We start from the raw sequence: 7861 nt of genomic DNA on the forward strand, positions 1-7861 counted from the left end.
GTGAGCCGTGGCACCCAGCCTGAAACCCTTTTTAAAGGGAAAACAGAACTTGAGCGCAGCTTCCTGACCCTCACATCTTAGATTGGCGACTTTATCAAATGCCATTTTAAATCAATCAGTGACAGAGGGGATCAGATTATGGATTGATTTAGATTAATCAAGATGTATCTCCATGAGGCTGGGAGGGTCCAGCCTCCCCTAAACCTGAAGAAAATCATGGTCTTGTTAGTAAAGAATCAGAGTAGGGGCGAAGGGCTGAGGTGCCAGCCACCAATGATGTCTGCCCTAACCTCTCTCTTAATTAGCTCACAGTAATATTCACTCTGTGTGGAGCATACAGTTCTATGAGTTTTGATGAATGCATAGAGTTGTGTAAGCCCCACCACTGCAATCAAGATAGAAACAAGCGTAGTATGAAGGGGGGTGGATAGGTTTATGATCAACCAGCGTGGATTTACTATTGTGGTACAAACAAGCAAGAGGGAGAGAGAGTCATAGTTCTTACACCTTTGACCTTTACAAATGCACTTCCGGGAGGGTGACCAGGCAATTTCTAAGTCTAACATAGGGAGATGCAGACGGCACACTAAGAGGGTTTGAAGAAGGGATTTCCACTAGGGAGCTGTGGCCCGCCTTGTCCTTAGGACCATTTATGGTTCCCAGGGTGCCTTGCTCAAGTGGCCATCAGAAAGCCCATCTCTGATTGCTGCACTCTGGTTGACCTGAGGGTTTATTTTGTTCCGCAGGGCTCACAGCCCTTGCTTTTGTTCTGCCCATCCCTGTCATCCCTCAGCTAGCCAGCCTGGGGTATTCAGGCCCTCTGTCCAGATTCAGGACATGTTTCCGTTCCAAAGAGGAGGCTGAGTCTGCAGAGGGCCTCATTCCAGGCAGGACTGGCCGGCTCAGGATGGCATGGTGGGTTTGCCTTTTGATCTTTATTATGGCAGGTGGATGATGTCGATGAACTATGTTAGAAGACGGGTATGGCCACTGTGTTTGAACACAACAAACTCTTTGGACACAACAAGGAATAAAGTAAAATAAGATAATGATTATAATAAGCACAGCAAACACAGTAGCTAACATTTACAAACCAAAAGGACTGTCCAGTGAGAGCAGCTTTTCAGCCCTGTTCAACAATACTTACAGTGTTTAGAGTCCCATGAATGAGCCCAACTGTGGCTAAACAACAGTCATCTAACCCGGGTTGCTTTCTTCCAGAGAGCTGGCGCCAAGGCTTGTCTTTACTGCCCAGGGCCAGGGCTGGCCCGTAGAATGCCTTTGTGCAAAGTAGAAAGAGTCTCCCCCTCTTTAGGATGCTTTATTTTCATCTCTTGGGAAATTGTTGTAATATGCTGTACAATTTTAATAGGCAGTATCCAAATCCTAATAGTCAGTAGCCAGATCCTTGAGGCATGGACTTTGAATGGTGTCTCCTAGGGTTGCGCAGTGCAACCAGCAAGCTGTCAACAGTCACCTCCGGACCCAGTTATTCTGGGGATGAGACAAGTCTCGTTGTCTCGGAAATGTAGCAGGTCTGGGTCAGTGGTTTAGCGGATGCCTGGCAGTTTATTAATTTACTCATTCAACATTTACAGGGTGGTTACTATACACTAGGCACAGTGCTAAGTGCTTTAAGAGCATTATCCCATTTAATCTTTGCACAATAACTGAACAGGTAAAAGGTTTAGTCCTATTTTACAGACTAGGAAGTCAAAGTTTAGAGAGCTTATATGACTTGCCCTAAATTCACGTGGTCTGTGAAAGAGCTTACCTAGAATCCTCAGGAAGCTGATACAAAAGTTACCACTCTGCTTCCTGAATATATGCTCTGAATACACTGTATATATGTATATACATTTTTTTTTTACATGTGCCAATCCTGTTGGAATTGATGTTGGTATTTTTTTTTTTGAGACAGATTCTCACTCTGTTGCCCTGGCCAGAGTGCCATGGCATCAGCCTAGCTCACAGCAACTTCAAAATCCTGGGCTCAAACTATCCTCCTGCCTCAGCCTCCCTAGAAGCTGGGACTACAGGCGAGTGCCACCACACCCAGCTAATTTTTTCTATTTTCTAGTTGAGACGGGGGTCTCACTCTTGCTGAGGCTGGTCTGGAACTCCTGACCTCAAGCGATCCTCCCACCTCTGCTTCCCAGAATGCTAGGATTACAGGTGTGAGCCACCTCGGCTGGCTGGTGTTGGTAATTCTTATAGTCTTTCATCTTATTGTATCTGTTTATTTTAATATATATTTGTTGGGTTTCTCAGGAAAAAAAGGAGGGGCTCTGTGATACTTAAGGTGCTACAGAATATGATGATGTGAACACAGTAAAAATTGCAAATATTAAGGGAAAATCTGTCCTTTCAGACCAAATGACGGAACACCATGCAAGTAACTGCTTCAGCAATAGAGGTGAATTGCATGGCGCCTCTGTGTCGCTTGCTTCGGTCTGGGGACGGTGTGCTTTTGCTCAATTAGAAGCACCCGCCCTCCGAATTGGAAGCGTGTTGGCAAAGATTCAGGCCTGAGGACTGAGCTTTCACAGTGATAATCCTCAGGATCTTTGGAGAGGTGATGTGTGGCAGCTTCCTCCCAAGCACATGCCAAAGAGGAACCTAGTGGCCAAAGTCCATGTTTTTCTTTCTCTTTGGCTGTCTGCAGTCATGGGAGCACAGCTTTTGGCCCAATAAAACACTCTAACTGAAGTCCTGCCGTCTTGCCTTCTTCTTTGAGGAAGTGGATTGAAGTGAATGAGGACTGAAAAATTTTGCCCAACAGCTCCTTGTTTGGTTTTCTTACATGAAGGATTCTTAATTTAACTGATTTCCTTCCTAATTAGATTTAGCAGTTAGGGCTGCCCATTAACCCAGAGTTTTCCTGCAAGAGTCTCATCCTCCTCATCCACGTCTGCCTGGCTTGCAGCACCACAGCTGTGCAATTGGCAGTTAAATCCACATCTGCTATTCAAACAGAGGAGACGTACACAGCCAAACCCAGGTGGCCGGCTCTTCTATACAGCCAGATTCAAAACGCATGTACGACTCTGGGGTGAGGGGAAGAGGAACAGGATAACCTGGGATGTCTAGACTCCCACGAGTCATTCATTTAACAAATATTTATCGAGAACTTAATATCTTCTGGGCACTGTTCTAAGCACTGGGGATACAATAATAAACAAAGCAGACAAGATCCCTGCACTTTCTGGAGAAGGACAGTAAAGAAGAGATGAATAATTGTACAATATGCCAAATAAACACATTGTGGAAATACTGTGATTTAGGCATATGTATTAAACACGCACACACCCCTCTGATTCTGTGTGTTGGTGCCAAGTGCTCTGGTATCAAAGTGGAGGAAGAAATTTATTTTGCATGGAAGAATTTGGCAAGTAGTAAGACTTCAGCTGGCCCCTGAAGAAAGTTTAGGTTAGGCGAATAGCTATAGCGCAGGGAAGCGTGGAGAAAACGATCCCTGGGCTTTGTGACACACGTCAGCAGAGGTCCAGGAGTGAGGACAGAGGGCGTGCAAAGCAGATTCAGGGGAGCCGAGTAGCAGAATCCCGCCTCAGTTGAGGGTGGGATGGCCGGTGGAACAGGGGCCTAGGCTGGAAAGGTGCGTTGGGGCTACATGAGGGAGGATTTTGACTGCCAGGCTGAGGAGTATGGGTTGGACTCTGCGTGCAGAAGGGAGTTATGAGTGTTTTGGGTGCGGAGTGCCCCAAGCAGATTTGTTTACACTTGCAATGCTGGAAGCTGGATGCCTCATTTGGGTGCAAGGAGACACCAGCAGTGAAGCTGGCTCTTGTGGCTGGTACCTAGTGGCACCGAGACCAGAAGAGTCTTTGGTTTTTCATTATGTAACAGGTGGCATTTTCTTATTACTCAGATTATTCAGGAAAACAAGCTAGATCATCTTCTTTCCCTAGACTTTTGCATTTGAACATGATCAATCCTTCATTCCCAAGTTCAAGGGCAGTAAACCGAGACTCCGACAGACTCACAGCTTCTTCCTTTTATAGCTGTACTTGGGCAACTTGGGAGCCCCAACCCTTGACCTCTATGGATAACTGTTACTGATTTCTTGCATGAAGCCTCAGTGAGGTTTGCATTAAGCGATCTGACTTGTGTTTTCTCCTGACAAATTGCACGTCGATGGTCAGGAGTTTTGGAAAGGGGCGGATCCCACCACCTTCGTTTTCTGCTGTTGCAGTTTACCCTCATGGTTCATAAGTAACAAACACAAGAGCCCTAAAGAGAAGAGAAGCAGCGCAAGTGTTCATTTCACAAGTTTTCATTGCCATCATCACCCCACTGACTTTGCTTACTCAGCCGACAGGGATGCTTGGTTCACCTGCATTCACAGGAAAACAATTTTCATTCCCTTATTCTCCCTCTTCTTCCACATTTCCCTTCCCTGCAGTCATTAAGTTCATTCACCTCCCTCCCTCTCAGTTGGTATTTGTGGTGTCTGGAAGGGAAGAACAGAGGTGCTTAAGTAGGGGTGTTGAGACATTTTTGCCACACTCTGCACATAATGCGAATCTTTCCCCATCTTTCTGCAAAGTCCTGAGTGAAATGTCCATTTCTCAGAAATACTTTGCAGAGTTGGCTCTAGCATTTCGGCCAGTTTCCCGGTGGGGCGCTGCAGAACCAGGATGGATGTGGATTCTCCACCTCCGCCTCTGGGGCCTGGCGGTCCTGGCTCCTGTTCTCCTCCCAGGGTTAGTGGTGGAGACCCGAAGCCAGGCGAGGAGGCCGGCAAAGACACGGATATGAACACGGATGCTCCGGAAACGCGCAGGATGGCCAAACTGCGGCCTTCGGTTGTTTTCCACAGTCCTTTCAGCCGGTCAAAAACAGCGCTGGCAATCTCAGAATTGTAACCCCATTTGGCTCTACTTTTATGCCTTTTCGCTGTTTAAGGTACATTTCCCCCTAAAAACACATAATATTTTAAAAACGATTTTGCTTTAAAATTGCTTCATGGGGAGGGGTTGGGCTGCCTCAGGGAGGGCAACCTGAGAACCCCAGAGGATGGAGACTGATGGAATCCAAGCTGTATCTGCCATGCCGCGGCACTGGTGGTGACAGCTTGGGCTGTTTGTTAGTCACGCTCCCCAAAAAACAAAAAGACCCCCCCAAAAACAAAGAAAACAAGTTTACCGGCCATTTTGTCCCTTCAGGTGTTCTGTAGTAAAGTAAACCTTTTGGAGCCTCCCAGGCCCAGAGCAAGGCTGCCCTTCAGAAGCAGCGTGGGGCAGGGGGAAGACGCCAAGCCCTGGGTTCGACTCCTGGCCCTCCCTCTTCCCAGCCTGTGACCTTAAGCAAGTGACTTCAGCTCTGTGAGCCTCAGGTCCTCACCTATAAACTGAGGCTCCTGAGTCCCTACTTCACAGGCATGTCATGAGGAAGCAACGGGCGGATGCAGGTGAGGCCTTTAGAACCGCCTGCTGAGATTCTTGAGTACCGTGTGTAAATTTAGGTTCAATGCCAGCGAAAGGGGCATGGCTTCTCGAAAAGAGAAGAGCGTTCAAACATAGATGTGATACGAAGAGGGAAACGCTCTCCGGAAAATATTACTGCAATAGAGGTGGAGCTCATGCCCCCACAGACAAGAGCACAGGGCCTGCCTCAACCTTCGCCCTGCAGACAGCAAGGGCAGAAGGGAGGGGCTGGGGAAGATTTACAATGTCGCTGTCATCGTTTCCTTTTCCAGTGTAATTGTTCATTTGCGGAAGCTGCACTTGCATTTGGGGGAGTGTAGGTAATAACTACAGAGCGGGAAAGTCATGGTTATACATGTGCAGGGACTTGGGCTTGAACAGGTGACCTGAGTGCCATTGAGAGGGAGCTGCGTGTTGCTAGGGGTGTCCTACGCGCCCAACACCTGTGAGCATGGGACCTCGTGTAGGAACAGCCTTTTGAGAAGCTTAGAAATAGCAGCTTTGCCAGCCTCTCTTCCTCAACTCTCTCACACACACTCTCCTGGCCGCGACAGCAGCAGCCTCCAGCGATGAGCAAGAAGGACGCTTGGTGCATGCAATCATTTTATAAAGCCGGCCCATTTCCATTGTGAATAGTCGCGATAGCGGGAGTGAGGGAGAAAGGTAACGCCACATTTGAAACTACTAAACGGCCGTGATTCATTTTTGGTCTCTTTATTAAGAAGCCTATCTCGCTTAGATAATTTGCAGCAAAGTTTTACCCTGGAGCAAGTTTCTTCAGTCATGTTAAATTCATGCGGAAAATCCTCCTAGGATTTGGAACTGAAAAATAGCTTCGATCAGGGAAACGCTGATGTAACGAGCAGGGAAAGGCAGCATGTTCTAATCATTTAGGGGAAAATGGGTAAGATGTTACTAATAAGCTGTGCTATATTTTTATGCTGCCGTTTTCTTCATCTGAGGGAATATGGAGATGAGCTTTTAAATTCTGAATGATTACCTGACAGCTTCCGTCTCTAGGGCAAATTATTAGCAGTGGTTTTATTTTGCTATTACCTTTACTAAAAACTCAGAGCACACGTGCTTACCAGAGCCCAGAAGAGAAGTAAGATCTGTAGGCAAGAGTGCGGTGAACAGAACTGGGGAACCCAGCCATTTCTTGATTCCCTTTCATGATCTTCTGGGACACTGACCCTGTGGGCTTGGAGTAGGGGTTGGCAGGGCCTATAGCACCTTCCTGGATAAGGTCCCAACCTAACTCCCCAGCCCCACCTCCCATTCTTCCACCTGAGCCATCCAACCATGTACCCTGTGTTCCAGCCATGCCAAACTGCCCCCTGGTTCCCAAATAGGCCACCTTTTTGAACATGCTTCTAAGATTCCTCTTCAATGTCACTTTCTTCAGAAAGCTTTCCAACCTCACGCAAAGTTTGTGGCATCTTCTGCTCTTCCATGGTACCAGTACCTGCCTCGACTGTGGAACTTAGTGGATTGGAATTGTTAATTTGCAGTCTTACATCCCTCCGCCTGGCGTCCCAGAGAGGACAGGGACTTCATCTCAGACCCCTGTACCCTCCAGCCTCGAGTTTCTCAACAGCAGCAATATTCACATACTGGGCTGGAAAATTATTTGTTTTATGTGTGTGTGTGTGGGGGGGATTATTCTGTGCATTGAAGGATAGTTAGCAGCATCTCTGGCATCTACCCTTTAAAGCCAGTAGCAACCTACCTCAAGGGGGGCAATTAAAATCATGTCCAGACATCACTCAATGCCTACTGGGGGACCAACTGCCCCAGGTTGAGAACCACTGCCCTAGCCCTAACAGAGAACGTGATATATTCTAGGTGTTCAATGCATACTTGCTGAATTAATACATCAATGCCCAAATTAACAAATTAAAGGCTGAATGAATCAAATGGATAAAGACCTCACTGTAGCTTTTACACACTCATCAAAGTAAACTTGGAATCTCTATTCCAGCAGGCAAGTCTCTTTATGAACTGGCTCTATTTTCTTCCTATCTTTCTCCTGTACCCTTGGCTCTCACCCGGGGCTCTCTCGCATTCACGTGCTTCGTTTTCCTTTCCATCCATCCAAATCCTGTACTTATTTCAAGACAAAGAACAACTCACCTATTTCAAAAAGCCTTCTCCACTTACTTGTATTCATTCATACAGGAATACACATGTATATATGAAGATACATATATATGTATTATTTTTGGTCTTAGAACTCTTTATAGGTTGGTGCAAAAGTAATTATGGTTTTAGCATTGTTGAAATTTGCCCTTTGATACTGGAATACATTCTTAAATGTGGTTATGTTATACATCATTTTAATGCACATTTCTCTCTTTATTTTTTTTGCTAATGAGTTATTACTTCCTGTTTATTTCATATTTATTTTAGCCTAC

This window comes from Propithecus coquereli, unplaced genomic scaffold (assembly GCF_000956105.1).
Source record: "Propithecus coquereli isolate 6110/MARCELLA unplaced genomic scaffold, Pcoq_1.0 Scaffold194, whole genome shotgun sequence".
Lineage (NCBI taxonomy): Eukaryota > Metazoa > Chordata > Mammalia > Primates > Indriidae > Propithecus > Propithecus coquereli.